Source organism: Aquarana catesbeiana, linkage group LG13, assembly GCF_042186555.1.
Source record: "Aquarana catesbeiana isolate 2022-GZ linkage group LG13, ASM4218655v1, whole genome shotgun sequence".
Lineage (NCBI taxonomy): Eukaryota > Metazoa > Chordata > Amphibia > Anura > Ranidae > Aquarana > Aquarana catesbeiana.
In genome coordinates, this window is record NC_133336.1 from 164927170 (window position 1) to 164936088 (window position 8919).

Sequence of the window (8919 nt, forward strand, 5' to 3'; positions counted from 1 at the left end):
GAGCGTGCCGTAAGAGATCGCCTACGGCCACATCACCCTGAAAGCGCCCGATCTCGTCTGATCTCGGAGGCTAAGCAGGGTCGGGCCTGGTTAGTACCTGGATGGGAGACCGCCTGGGAATACCAGGTGCCGTAGGCTTCTTTTTTTCTTGGATTTCTGGACTTGCCCTGTTTTTTTTCCTCGTTTCCCATCTTGGCGCCGCCAAAGTCAAGAGGGTTGAGCGTGCCGTAAGAGATCGCCTACGGCCACATCACCCTGAAAGCGCCCGATCTCGTCTGATCTCGGAGGCTAAGCAGGGTCGGGCCTGGTTAGTACCTGGATGGGAGACCGCCTGGGAATACCAGGTGCCGTAGGCTTCTTTTTTTTGGGGGAGTTCTGGACTTGCCCTGTTTTTTTTCCTCGTTTCCCATCTTGGCGCCGCCAAGGTCAAGAGGGTTGAGCGTGCCGTTAGAGATCGCCTACGGCCACATCACCCTGAAAGCGCCCGATCTCGTCTGATCTCGGAGGCTAAGCAGGGTCGGGCCTGGTTAGTACCTGGATGGGAGACCGCCTGGGAATACCAGGTGCCGTAGGCTTCTTTTTTTGGGGGGCGTTCTGGACTTGCCCTGTTTTTTTTCCTCGTTTCCCATCTTGGCGCCGCCAAGGTCAAGAGGGTTGAGCGTGCCGTTAGAGATCGCCTACGGCCACATCACCCTGAAAGCGCCCGATCTCGTCTGATCTCGGAGGCTAAGCAGGGTCGGGCCTGGTTAGTACCTGGATGGGAGACCGCCTGGGAATACCAGGTGCCGTAGGCTTCTTTTTTTCTTGGATTTCTGGACTTGCCCTGTTTTTTTTCCTCGTTTCCCATCTTGGCGCCGCCAAAGTCAAGAGGGTTGAGCGTGCCGTAAGAGATCGCCTACGGCCACATCACCCTGAAAGCGCCCGATCTCGTCTGATCTCGGAGGCTAAGCAGGGTCGGGCCTGGTTAGTACCTGGATGGGAGACCGCCTGGGAATACCAGGTGCCGTAGGCTTCTTTTTTTTGGGGGAGTTCTGGACTTGCCCTGTTTTTTTTCCTCGTTTCCCATCTTGGCGCCGCCAAGGTCAAGAGGGTTGAGCGTGCCGTTAGAGATCGCCTACGGCCACATCACCCTGAAAGCGCCCGATCTCGTCTGATCTCGGAGGCTAAGCAGGGTCGGGCCTGGTTAGTACCTGGATGGGAGACCGCCTGGGAATACCAGGTGCCGTAGGCTTCTTTTTTTGGGGGGCGTTCTGGACTTGCCCTGTTTTTTTTCCTCGTTTCCCATCTTGGCGCCGCCAAGGTCAAGAGGGTTGAGCGTGCCGTTAGAGCTCGCCTACGGCCACATCACCCTGAAAGCGCCCGATCTCGTCTGATCTCGGAGGCTAAGCAGGGTCGGGCCTGGTTAGTACCTGGATGGGAGACCGCCTGGGAATACCAGGTGCCGTAGGCTTCTTTTTTTCTTGGATTTCTGGACTTGCCCTGTTTTTTTTCCTCGTTTCCCATCTTGGCGCCGCCAAAGTCAAGAGGGTTGAGCGTGCCGTAAGAGATCGCCTACGGCCACATCACCCTGAAAGCGCCCGATCTTGTCTGATCTCGGAGGCTAAGCAGGGTCGGGCCTGGTTAGTACCTGGATGGGAGACCGCCTGGGAATACCAGGTGCCGTAGGCTTCTTTTTTTCTTGGAGTTCTGGACTTGCCCTGTTTTTTTCCTCGTTTCCCATCTTGGTGCCGCCAAAGTCAAGAGGGTTGAGCGTGCCGTAAGAGATCGCCTACGGCCACATCACCCTGAAAGCGCCCGATCTCGTCTGATCTCGGAGGCTAAGCAGGGTCGGGCCTGGTTAGTACCTGGATGGGAGACCGCCTGGGAATACCAGGTGCCGTAGGCTTCTTTTTTTCTTGGATTTCTGGACTTGCCCTGTTTTTTTTCCTCGTTTCCCATCTTGGCGCCGCCAAAGTCAAGAGGGTTGAGCGTGCCGTAAGAGATCGCCTACGGCCACATCACCCTGAAAGCGCCCGATCTCGTCTGATCTCGGAGGCTAAGCAGGGTCGGGCCTGGTTAGTACCTGGATGGGAGACCGCCTGGGAATACCAGGTGCCGTAGGCTTCTTTTTTTTGGGGGAGTTCTGGACTTGCCCTGTTTTTTTTCCTCGTTTCCCATCTTGGCGCCGCCAAGGTCAAGAGGGTTGAGCGTGCCGTTAGAGATCGCCTACGGCCACATCACCCTGAAAGCGCCCGATCTCGTCTGATCTCGGAGGCTAAGCAGGGTCGGGCCTGGTTAGTACCTGGATGGGAGACCGCCTGGGAATACCAGGTGCCGTAGGCTTCTTTTTTTGGGGGGCGTTCTGGACTTGCCCTGTTTTTTTTCCTCGTTTCCCATCTTGGCGCCGCCAAGGTCAAGAGGGTTGAGCGTGCCGTTAGAGATCGCCTACGGCCACATCACCCTGAAAGCGCCCGATCTCGTCTGATCTCGGAGGCTAAGCAGGGTCGGGCCTGGTTAGTACCTGGATGGGAGACCGCCTGGGAATACCAGGTGCCGTAGGCTTCTTTTTTTCTTGGATTTCTGGACTTGCCCTGTTTTTTTTCCTCGTTTCCCATCTTGGCGCCGCCAAAGTCAAGAGGGTTGAGCGTGCCGTAAGAGATCGCCTACGGCCACATCACCCTGAAAGCGCCCGATCTCGTCTGATCTCGGAGGCTAAGCAGGGTCGGGCCTGGTTAGTACCTGGATGGGAGACCGCCTGGGAATACCAGGTGCCGTAGGCTTCTTTTTTTTGGGGGAGTTCTGGACTTGCCCTGTTTTTTTTCCTCGTTTCCCATCTTGGCGCCGCCAAGGTCAAGAGGGTTGAGCGTGCCGTTAGAGATCGCCTACGGCCACATCACCCTGAAAGCGCCCGATCTCGTCTGATCTCGGAGGCTAAGCAGGGTCGGGCCTGGTTAGTACCTGGATGGGAGACCGCCTGGGAATACCAGGTGCCGTAGGCTTCTTTTTTTGGGGGGCGTTCTGGACTTGCCCTGTTTTTTTTCCTCGTTTCCCATCTTGGCGCCGCCAAGGTCAAGAGGGTTGAGCGTGCCGTTAGAGATCGCCTACGGCCACATCACCCTGAAAGCGCCCGATCTCGTCTGATCTCGGAGGCTAAGCAGGGTCGGGCCTGGTTAGTACCTGGATGGGAGACCGCCTGGGAATACCAGGTGCCGTAGGCTTCTTTTTTTCTTGGATTTCTGGACTTGCCCTGTTTTTTTTCCTCGTTTCCCATCTTGGCGCCGCCAAAGTCAAGAGGGTTGAGCGTGCCGTAAGAGATCGCCTACGGCCACATCACCCTGAAAGCGCCCGATCTCGTCTGATCTCGGAGGCTAAGCAGGGTCGGGCCTGGTTAGTACCTGGATGGGAGACCGCCTGGGAATACCAGGTGCCGTAGGCTTCTTTTTTTCTTGGAGTTCTGGACTTGCCCTGTTTTTTTCCTCGTTTCCCATCTTGGTGCCGCCAAAGTCAAGAGGGTTGAGCGTGCCGTAAGAGATCGCCTACGGCCACATCACCCTGAAAGCGCCCGATCTCGTCTGATCTCGGAGGCTAAGCGGGGTCGGGCCTGGTTAGTACCTGGATGGGAGACCGCCTGGGAATACCAGGTGCCGTAGGCTTCTTTTTTTCTTGGATTTCTGGACTTGCCCTGTTTTTTTTCCTCGTTTCCCATCTTGGCGCCGCCAAAGTCAAGAGGGTTGAGCGTGCCGTAAGAGATCGCCTACGGCCACATCACCCTGAAAGCGCCCGATCTCGTCTGATCTCGGAGGCTAAGCAGGGTCGGGCCTGGTTAGTACCTGGATGGGAGACCGCCTGGGAATACCAGGTGCCGTAGGCTTCTTTTTTTTGGGGGAGTTCTGGACTTGCCCTGTTTTTTTTCCTCGTTTCCCATCTTGGCGCCGCCAAGGTCAAGAGGGTTGAGCGTGCCGTTAGAGATCGCCTACGGCCACATCACCCTGAAAGCGCCCGATCTCGTCTGATCTCGGAGGCTAAGCAGGGTCGGGCCTGGTTAGTACCTGGATGGGAGACCGCCTGGGAATACCAGGTGCCGTAGGCTTCTTTTTTTCTTGGATTTCTGGACTTGCCCTGTTTTTTTTCCTCGTTTCCCATCTTGGCGCCGCCAAAGTCAAGAGGGTTGAGCGTGCCGTAAGAGATCGCCTACGGCCACATCACCCTGAAAGCGCCCGATCTCGTCTGATCTCGGAGGCTAAGCAGGGTCGGGCCTGGTTAGTACCTGGATGGGAGACCGCCTGGGAATACCAGGTGCCGTAGGCTTCTTTTTTTTGGGGGAGTTCTGGACTTGCCCTGTTTTTTTTCCTCGTTTCCCATCTTGGCGCCGCCAAGGTCAAGAGGGTTGAGCGTGCCGTTAGAGATCGCCTACGGCCACATCACCCTGAAAGCGCCCGATCTCGTCTGATCTCGGAGGCTAAGCAGGGTCGGGCCTGGTTAGTACCTGGATGGGAGACCGCCTGGGAATACCAGGTGCCGTAGGCTTCTTTTTTTGGGGGGCGTTCTGGACTTGCCCTGTTTTTTTTCCTCGTTTCCCATCTTGGCGCCGCCAAGGTCAAGAGGGTTGAGCGTGCCGTTAGAGATCGCCTACGGCCACATCACCCTGAAAGCGCCCGATCTCGTCTGATCTCGGAGGCTAAGCAGGGTCGGGCCTGGTTAGTACCTGGATGGGAGACCGCCTGGGAATACCAGGTGCCGTAGGCTTCTTTTTTTCTTGGATTTCTGGACTTGCCCTGTTTTTTTTCCTCGTTTCCCATCTTGGCGCCGCCAAAGTCAAGAGGGTTGAGCGTGCCGTAAGAGATCGCCTACGGCCACATCACCCTGAAAGCGCCCGATCTCGTCTGATCTCGGAGGCTAAGCAGGGTCGGGCCTGGTTAGTACCTGGATGGGAGACCGCCTGGGAATACCAGGTGCCGTAGGCTTCTTTTTTTTGGGGGAGTTCTGGACTTGCCCTGTTTTTTTTCCTCGTTTCCCATCTTGGCGCCGCCAAGGTCAAGAGGGTTGAGCGTGCCGTTAGAGATCGCCTACGGCCACATCACCCTGAAAGCGCCCGATCTCGTCTGATCTCGGAGGCTAAGCAGGGTCGGGCCTGGTTAGTACCTGGATGGGAGACCGCCTGGGAATACCAGGTGCCGTAGGCTTCTTTTTTTGGGGGGCGTTCTGGACTTGCCCTGTTTTTTTTCCTCGTTTCCCATCTTGGCGCCGCCAAGGTCAAGAGGGTTGAGCGTGCCGTTAGAGATCGCCTACGGCCACATCACCCTGAAAGCGCCCGATCTCGTCTGATCTCGGAGGCTAAGCAGGGTCGGGCCTGGTTAGTACCTGGATGGGAGACCGCCTGGGAATACCAGGTGCCGTAGGCTTCTTTTTTTCTTGGATTTCTGGACTTGCCCTGTTTTTTTTCCTCGTTTCCCATCTTGGCGCCGCCAAAGTCAAGAGGGTTGAGCGTGCCGTAAGAGATCGCCTACGGCCACATCACCCTGAAAGCGCCCGATCTCGTCTGATCTCGGAGGCTAAGCAGGGTCGGGCCTGGTTAGTACCTGGATGGGAGACCGCCTGGGAATACCAGGTGCCGTAGGCTTCTTTTTTTTGGGGGAGATCTGGACTTGCCCTGTTTTTTTTCCTCGTTTCCCATCTTGGCGCCGCCAAGGTCAAGAGGGTTGAGCGTGCCGTTAGAGATCGCCTACGGCCACATCACCCTGAAAGCGCCCGATCTCGTCTGATCTCGGAGGCTAAGCAGGGTCGGGCCTGGTTAGTACCTGGATGGGAGACCGCCTGGGAATACCAGGTGCCGTAGGCTTCTTTTTTTGGGGGGCGTTCTGGACTTGCCCTGTTTTTTTTCCTCGTTTCCCATCTTGGCGCCGCCAAGGTCAAGAGGGTTGAGCGTGCCGTTAGAGATCGCCTACGGCCACATCACCCTGAAAGCGCCCGATCTCGTCTGATCTCGGAGGCTAAGCAGGGTCGGGCCTGGTTAGTACCTGGATGGGAGACCGCCTGGGAATACCAGGTGCCGTAGGCTTCTTTTTTTGGGGGGCGTTCTGGACTTGCCCTGTTTTTTTTCCTCGTTTCCCATCTTGGCGCCGCCAAGGTCAAGAGGGTTGAGCGTGCCGTTAGAGATCGCCTACGGCCACATCACCCTGAAAGCGCCCGATCTCGTCTGATCTCGGAGGCTAAGCAGGGTCGGGCCTGGTTAGTACCTGGATGGGAGACCGCCTGGGAATACCAGGTGCCGTAGGCTTCTTTTTTTCTTGGATTTCTGGACTTGCCCTGTTTTTTTTCCTCGTTTCCCATCTTGGCGCCGCCAAAGTCAAGAGGGTTGAGCGTGCCGTAAGAGATCGCCTACGGCCACATCACCCTGAAAGCGCCCGATCTCGTCTGATCTCGGAGGCTAAGCAGGGTCGGGCCTGGTTAGTACCTGGATGGGAGACCGCCTGGGAATACCAGGTGCCGTAGGCTTCTTTTTTTCTTGGAGTTCTGGACTTGCCCTGTTTTTTTCCTCGTTTCCCATCTTGGTGCCGCCAAAGTCAAGAGGGTTGAGCGTGCCGTAAGAGATCGCCTACGGCCACATCACCCTGAAAGCGCCCGATCTCGTCTGATCTCGGAGGCTAAGCAGGGTCGGGCCTGGTTAGTACCTGGATGGGAGACCGCCTGGGAATACCAGGTGCCGTAGGCTTCTTTTTTTCTTGGATTTCTGGACTTGCCCTGTTTTTTTTCCTCGTTTCCCATCTTGGCGCCGCCAAGGTCAAGAGGGTTGAGCGTGCCGTTAGAGATCGCCTACGGCCACATCACCCTGAAAGCGCCCGATCTCGTCTGATCTCGGAGGCTAAGCAGGGTCGGGCCTGGTTAGTACCTGGATGGGAGACTGCCTGGGAATACCAGGTGCCGTAGGCTTCTTTTTTTGGGGGGCGTTCTGGACTTGCCCTGTTTTTTTTCCTCGTTTCCCATCTTGGCGCCGCCAAGGTCAAGAGGGTTGAGCGTGCCGTTAGAGATCGCCTACGGCCACATCACCCTGAAAGCGCCCGATCTCGTCTGATCTCGGAGGCTAAGCAGGGTCGGGCCTGGTTAGTACCTGGATGGGAGACCGCCTGGGAATACCAGGTGCCGTAGGCTTCTTTTTTTCTTGGATTTCTGGACTTGCCCTGTTTTTTTTCCTCGTTTCCCATCTTGGCGCCGCCAAAGTCAAGAGGGTTGAGCGTGCCGTAAGAGATCGCCTACGGCCACATCACCCTGAAAGCGCCCGATCTCGTCTGATCTCGGAGGCTAAGCAGGGTCGGGCCTGGTTAGTACCTGGATGGGAGACCGCCTGGGAATACCAGGTGCCGTAGGCTTCTTTTTTTCTTGGAGTTCTGGACTTGCCCTGTTTTTTTCCTCGTTTCCCATCTTGGTGCCGCCAAAGTCAAGAGGGTTGAGCGTGCCGTAAGAGATCGCCTACGGCCACATCACCCTGAAAGCGCCCGATCTCGTCTGATCTCGGAGGCTAAGCAGGGTCGGGCCTGGTTAGTACCTGGATGGGAGACCGCCTGGGAATACCAGGTGCCGTAGGCTTCTTTTTTTCTTGGATTTCTGGACTTGCCCTGTTTTTTTTCCTCGTTTCCCATCTTGGCGCCGCCAAAGTCAAGAGGGTTGAGCGTGCCGTAAGAGATCGCCTACGGCCACATCACCCTGAAAGCGCCCGATCTCGTCTGATCTCGGAGGCTAAGCAGGGTCGGGCCTGGTTAGTACCTGGATGGGAGACCGCCTGGGAATACCAGGTGCCGTAGGCTTCTTTTTTTTGGGGGAGTTCTGGACTTGCCCTGTTTTTTTTCCTCGTTTCCCATCTTGGCGCCGCCAAGGTCAAGAGGGTTGAGCGTGCCGTTAGAGATCGCCTACGGCCACATCACCCTGAAAGCGCCCGATCTCGTCTGATCTCGGAGGCTAAGCAGGGTCGGGCCTGGTTAGTACCTGGATGGGAGACCGCCTGGGAATACCAGGTGCCGTAGGCTTCTTTTTTTGGGGGGCGTTCTGGACTTGCCCTGTTTTTTTTCCTCGTTTCCCATCTTGGCGCCGCCAAGGTCAAGAGGGTTGAGCGTGCCGTTAGAGATCGCCTACGGCCACATCACCCTGAAAGCGCCCGATCTCGTCTGATCTCGGAGGCTAAGCAGGGTCGGGCCTGGTTAGTACCTGGATGGGAGACCGCCTGGGAATACCAGGTGCCGTAGGCTTCTTTTTTTCTTGGATTTCTGGACTTGCCCTGTTTTTTTTCCTCGTTTCCCATCTTGGCGCCGCCAAAGTCAAGAGGGTTGAGCGTGCCGTAAGAGATCGCCTACGGCCACATCACCCTGAAAGCGCCCGATCTCGTCTGATCTCGGAGGCTAAGCAGGGTCGGGCCTGGTTAGTACCTGGATGGGAGACCGCCTGGGAATACCAGGTGCCGTAGGCTTCTTTTTTTTGGGGGAGTTCTGGACTTGCCCTGTTTTTTTTCCTCGTTTCCCATCTTGGCGCCGCCAAGGTCAAGAGGGTTGAGCGTGCCGTTAGAGATCGCCTACGGCCACATCACCCTGAAAGCGCCCGATCTCGTCTGATCTCGGAGGCTAAGCAGGGTCGGGCCTGGTTAGTACCTGGATGGGAGACCGCCTGGGAATACCAGGTGCCGTAGGCTTCTTTTTTTGGGGGGCGTTCTGGACTTGCCCTGTTTTTTTTCCTCGTTTCCCATCTTGGCGCCGCCAAGGTCAAGAGGGTTGAGCGTGCCGTTAGAGATCGCCTACGGCCACATCACCCTGAAAGCGCCCGATCTCGTCTGATCTCGGAGGCTAAGCAGGGTCGGGCCTGGTTAGTACCTGGATGGGAGACCGCCTGGGAATACCAGGTGCCGCAGGCTTCTTTTTTTTTTGGATTTCTGGACTTGCCCTGTTTTTTTTCCTC

At 56.6% G+C, this 8919-nt stretch overlaps 41 non-coding genes across 41 annotated transcripts; all 41 read left to right on the forward strand.

The window, feature by feature from the left end:
• The first annotated feature begins 19 nt into the window (after positions 1–19).
• Positions 20–138, forward strand: LOC141119520 (5S ribosomal RNA). The gene has a single exon (XR_012238856.1). It is a non-coding gene; the product is annotated as a 5S ribosomal RNA (ribosomal RNA).
• Positions 139–237: 99 nt separating this feature from the next.
• LOC141119521 (5S ribosomal RNA) lies at positions 238–356 on the forward strand. The gene has a single exon (XR_012238857.1). It is a non-coding gene; the product is annotated as a 5S ribosomal RNA (ribosomal RNA).
• A 100-nt stretch (positions 357–456) lies between these two features.
• On the forward strand, positions 457–575 carry LOC141119522 (5S ribosomal RNA). Its single transcript, XR_012238858.1, has one exon. It is a non-coding gene; the product is annotated as a 5S ribosomal RNA (ribosomal RNA).
• A 100-nt stretch (positions 576–675) lies between these two features.
• LOC141119523 (5S ribosomal RNA) lies at positions 676–794 on the forward strand. Its single transcript, XR_012238859.1, has one exon. It is a non-coding gene; the product is annotated as a 5S ribosomal RNA (ribosomal RNA).
• Positions 795–893: 99 nt separating this feature from the next.
• On the forward strand, positions 894–1012 carry LOC141119524 (5S ribosomal RNA). Its single transcript, XR_012238861.1, has one exon. It is a non-coding gene; the product is annotated as a 5S ribosomal RNA (ribosomal RNA).
• Positions 1013–1112: 100 nt separating this feature from the next.
• Positions 1113–1231, forward strand: LOC141119525 (5S ribosomal RNA). The gene has a single exon (XR_012238862.1). It is a non-coding gene; the product is annotated as a 5S ribosomal RNA (ribosomal RNA).
• A 100-nt stretch (positions 1232–1331) lies between these two features.
• On the forward strand, positions 1332–1450 carry LOC141119526 (5S ribosomal RNA). Its single transcript, XR_012238863.1, has one exon. It is a non-coding gene; the product is annotated as a 5S ribosomal RNA (ribosomal RNA).
• A 99-nt stretch (positions 1451–1549) lies between these two features.
• Positions 1550–1668, forward strand: LOC141120327 (5S ribosomal RNA). Its single transcript, XR_012239651.1, has one exon. It is a non-coding gene; the product is annotated as a 5S ribosomal RNA (ribosomal RNA).
• Positions 1669–1766: 98 nt separating this feature from the next.
• Positions 1767–1885, forward strand: LOC141119527 (5S ribosomal RNA). The gene has a single exon (XR_012238864.1). It is a non-coding gene; the product is annotated as a 5S ribosomal RNA (ribosomal RNA).
• Positions 1886–1984: 99 nt separating this feature from the next.
• Positions 1985–2103, forward strand: LOC141119529 (5S ribosomal RNA). The gene has a single exon (XR_012238866.1). It is a non-coding gene; the product is annotated as a 5S ribosomal RNA (ribosomal RNA).
• A 100-nt stretch (positions 2104–2203) lies between these two features.
• Positions 2204–2322, forward strand: LOC141119531 (5S ribosomal RNA). The gene has a single exon (XR_012238867.1). It is a non-coding gene; the product is annotated as a 5S ribosomal RNA (ribosomal RNA).
• A 100-nt stretch (positions 2323–2422) lies between these two features.
• LOC141119532 (5S ribosomal RNA) lies at positions 2423–2541 on the forward strand. Its single transcript, XR_012238868.1, has one exon. It is a non-coding gene; the product is annotated as a 5S ribosomal RNA (ribosomal RNA).
• A 99-nt stretch (positions 2542–2640) lies between these two features.
• On the forward strand, positions 2641–2759 carry LOC141119533 (5S ribosomal RNA). Its single transcript, XR_012238869.1, has one exon. It is a non-coding gene; the product is annotated as a 5S ribosomal RNA (ribosomal RNA).
• Positions 2760–2859: 100 nt separating this feature from the next.
• On the forward strand, positions 2860–2978 carry LOC141119534 (5S ribosomal RNA). The gene has a single exon (XR_012238870.1). It is a non-coding gene; the product is annotated as a 5S ribosomal RNA (ribosomal RNA).
• Positions 2979–3078: 100 nt separating this feature from the next.
• Positions 3079–3197, forward strand: LOC141119535 (5S ribosomal RNA). Its single transcript, XR_012238871.1, has one exon. It is a non-coding gene; the product is annotated as a 5S ribosomal RNA (ribosomal RNA).
• Positions 3198–3296: 99 nt separating this feature from the next.
• Positions 3297–3415, forward strand: LOC141119536 (5S ribosomal RNA). The gene has a single exon (XR_012238872.1). It is a non-coding gene; the product is annotated as a 5S ribosomal RNA (ribosomal RNA).
• A 98-nt stretch (positions 3416–3513) lies between these two features.
• Positions 3514–3632, forward strand: LOC141119933 (5S ribosomal RNA). The gene has a single exon (XR_012239266.1). It is a non-coding gene; the product is annotated as a 5S ribosomal RNA (ribosomal RNA).
• A 99-nt stretch (positions 3633–3731) lies between these two features.
• On the forward strand, positions 3732–3850 carry LOC141119537 (5S ribosomal RNA). Its single transcript, XR_012238873.1, has one exon. It is a non-coding gene; the product is annotated as a 5S ribosomal RNA (ribosomal RNA).
• Positions 3851–3950: 100 nt separating this feature from the next.
• LOC141119538 (5S ribosomal RNA) lies at positions 3951–4069 on the forward strand. Its single transcript, XR_012238874.1, has one exon. It is a non-coding gene; the product is annotated as a 5S ribosomal RNA (ribosomal RNA).
• Positions 4070–4168: 99 nt separating this feature from the next.
• LOC141119539 (5S ribosomal RNA) lies at positions 4169–4287 on the forward strand. Its single transcript, XR_012238875.1, has one exon. It is a non-coding gene; the product is annotated as a 5S ribosomal RNA (ribosomal RNA).
• Positions 4288–4387: 100 nt separating this feature from the next.
• On the forward strand, positions 4388–4506 carry LOC141119541 (5S ribosomal RNA). The gene has a single exon (XR_012238877.1). It is a non-coding gene; the product is annotated as a 5S ribosomal RNA (ribosomal RNA).
• A 100-nt stretch (positions 4507–4606) lies between these two features.
• Positions 4607–4725, forward strand: LOC141119542 (5S ribosomal RNA). The gene has a single exon (XR_012238878.1). It is a non-coding gene; the product is annotated as a 5S ribosomal RNA (ribosomal RNA).
• A 99-nt stretch (positions 4726–4824) lies between these two features.
• Positions 4825–4943, forward strand: LOC141119543 (5S ribosomal RNA). The gene has a single exon (XR_012238879.1). It is a non-coding gene; the product is annotated as a 5S ribosomal RNA (ribosomal RNA).
• A 100-nt stretch (positions 4944–5043) lies between these two features.
• Positions 5044–5162, forward strand: LOC141119544 (5S ribosomal RNA). The gene has a single exon (XR_012238880.1). It is a non-coding gene; the product is annotated as a 5S ribosomal RNA (ribosomal RNA).
• Positions 5163–5262: 100 nt separating this feature from the next.
• Positions 5263–5381, forward strand: LOC141119545 (5S ribosomal RNA). The gene has a single exon (XR_012238881.1). It is a non-coding gene; the product is annotated as a 5S ribosomal RNA (ribosomal RNA).
• Positions 5382–5480: 99 nt separating this feature from the next.
• Positions 5481–5599, forward strand: LOC141119547 (5S ribosomal RNA). Its single transcript, XR_012238882.1, has one exon. It is a non-coding gene; the product is annotated as a 5S ribosomal RNA (ribosomal RNA).
• A 100-nt stretch (positions 5600–5699) lies between these two features.
• Positions 5700–5818, forward strand: LOC141119548 (5S ribosomal RNA). The gene has a single exon (XR_012238883.1). It is a non-coding gene; the product is annotated as a 5S ribosomal RNA (ribosomal RNA).
• A 100-nt stretch (positions 5819–5918) lies between these two features.
• On the forward strand, positions 5919–6037 carry LOC141119549 (5S ribosomal RNA). The gene has a single exon (XR_012238884.1). It is a non-coding gene; the product is annotated as a 5S ribosomal RNA (ribosomal RNA).
• Positions 6038–6137: 100 nt separating this feature from the next.
• LOC141119550 (5S ribosomal RNA) lies at positions 6138–6256 on the forward strand. The gene has a single exon (XR_012238885.1). It is a non-coding gene; the product is annotated as a 5S ribosomal RNA (ribosomal RNA).
• A 99-nt stretch (positions 6257–6355) lies between these two features.
• On the forward strand, positions 6356–6474 carry LOC141119551 (5S ribosomal RNA). The gene has a single exon (XR_012238886.1). It is a non-coding gene; the product is annotated as a 5S ribosomal RNA (ribosomal RNA).
• Positions 6475–6572: 98 nt separating this feature from the next.
• Positions 6573–6691, forward strand: LOC141119553 (5S ribosomal RNA). Its single transcript, XR_012238888.1, has one exon. It is a non-coding gene; the product is annotated as a 5S ribosomal RNA (ribosomal RNA).
• A 99-nt stretch (positions 6692–6790) lies between these two features.
• Positions 6791–6909, forward strand: LOC141120176 (5S ribosomal RNA). The gene has a single exon (XR_012239503.1). It is a non-coding gene; the product is annotated as a 5S ribosomal RNA (ribosomal RNA).
• A 100-nt stretch (positions 6910–7009) lies between these two features.
• LOC141119554 (5S ribosomal RNA) lies at positions 7010–7128 on the forward strand. Its single transcript, XR_012238889.1, has one exon. It is a non-coding gene; the product is annotated as a 5S ribosomal RNA (ribosomal RNA).
• A 99-nt stretch (positions 7129–7227) lies between these two features.
• Positions 7228–7346, forward strand: LOC141119555 (5S ribosomal RNA). Its single transcript, XR_012238890.1, has one exon. It is a non-coding gene; the product is annotated as a 5S ribosomal RNA (ribosomal RNA).
• A 98-nt stretch (positions 7347–7444) lies between these two features.
• On the forward strand, positions 7445–7563 carry LOC141119556 (5S ribosomal RNA). Its single transcript, XR_012238891.1, has one exon. It is a non-coding gene; the product is annotated as a 5S ribosomal RNA (ribosomal RNA).
• Positions 7564–7662: 99 nt separating this feature from the next.
• LOC141119557 (5S ribosomal RNA) lies at positions 7663–7781 on the forward strand. Its single transcript, XR_012238892.1, has one exon. It is a non-coding gene; the product is annotated as a 5S ribosomal RNA (ribosomal RNA).
• A 100-nt stretch (positions 7782–7881) lies between these two features.
• Positions 7882–8000, forward strand: LOC141119558 (5S ribosomal RNA). Its single transcript, XR_012238893.1, has one exon. It is a non-coding gene; the product is annotated as a 5S ribosomal RNA (ribosomal RNA).
• A 100-nt stretch (positions 8001–8100) lies between these two features.
• On the forward strand, positions 8101–8219 carry LOC141119559 (5S ribosomal RNA). The gene has a single exon (XR_012238894.1). It is a non-coding gene; the product is annotated as a 5S ribosomal RNA (ribosomal RNA).
• Positions 8220–8318: 99 nt separating this feature from the next.
• Positions 8319–8437, forward strand: LOC141119560 (5S ribosomal RNA). The gene has a single exon (XR_012238895.1). It is a non-coding gene; the product is annotated as a 5S ribosomal RNA (ribosomal RNA).
• Positions 8438–8537: 100 nt separating this feature from the next.
• On the forward strand, positions 8538–8656 carry LOC141119561 (5S ribosomal RNA). The gene has a single exon (XR_012238896.1). It is a non-coding gene; the product is annotated as a 5S ribosomal RNA (ribosomal RNA).
• A 100-nt stretch (positions 8657–8756) lies between these two features.
• LOC141120298 (5S ribosomal RNA) lies at positions 8757–8875 on the forward strand. Its single transcript, XR_012239623.1, has one exon. It is a non-coding gene; the product is annotated as a 5S ribosomal RNA (ribosomal RNA).
• Positions 8876–8919: the final 44 nt, after the last annotated feature.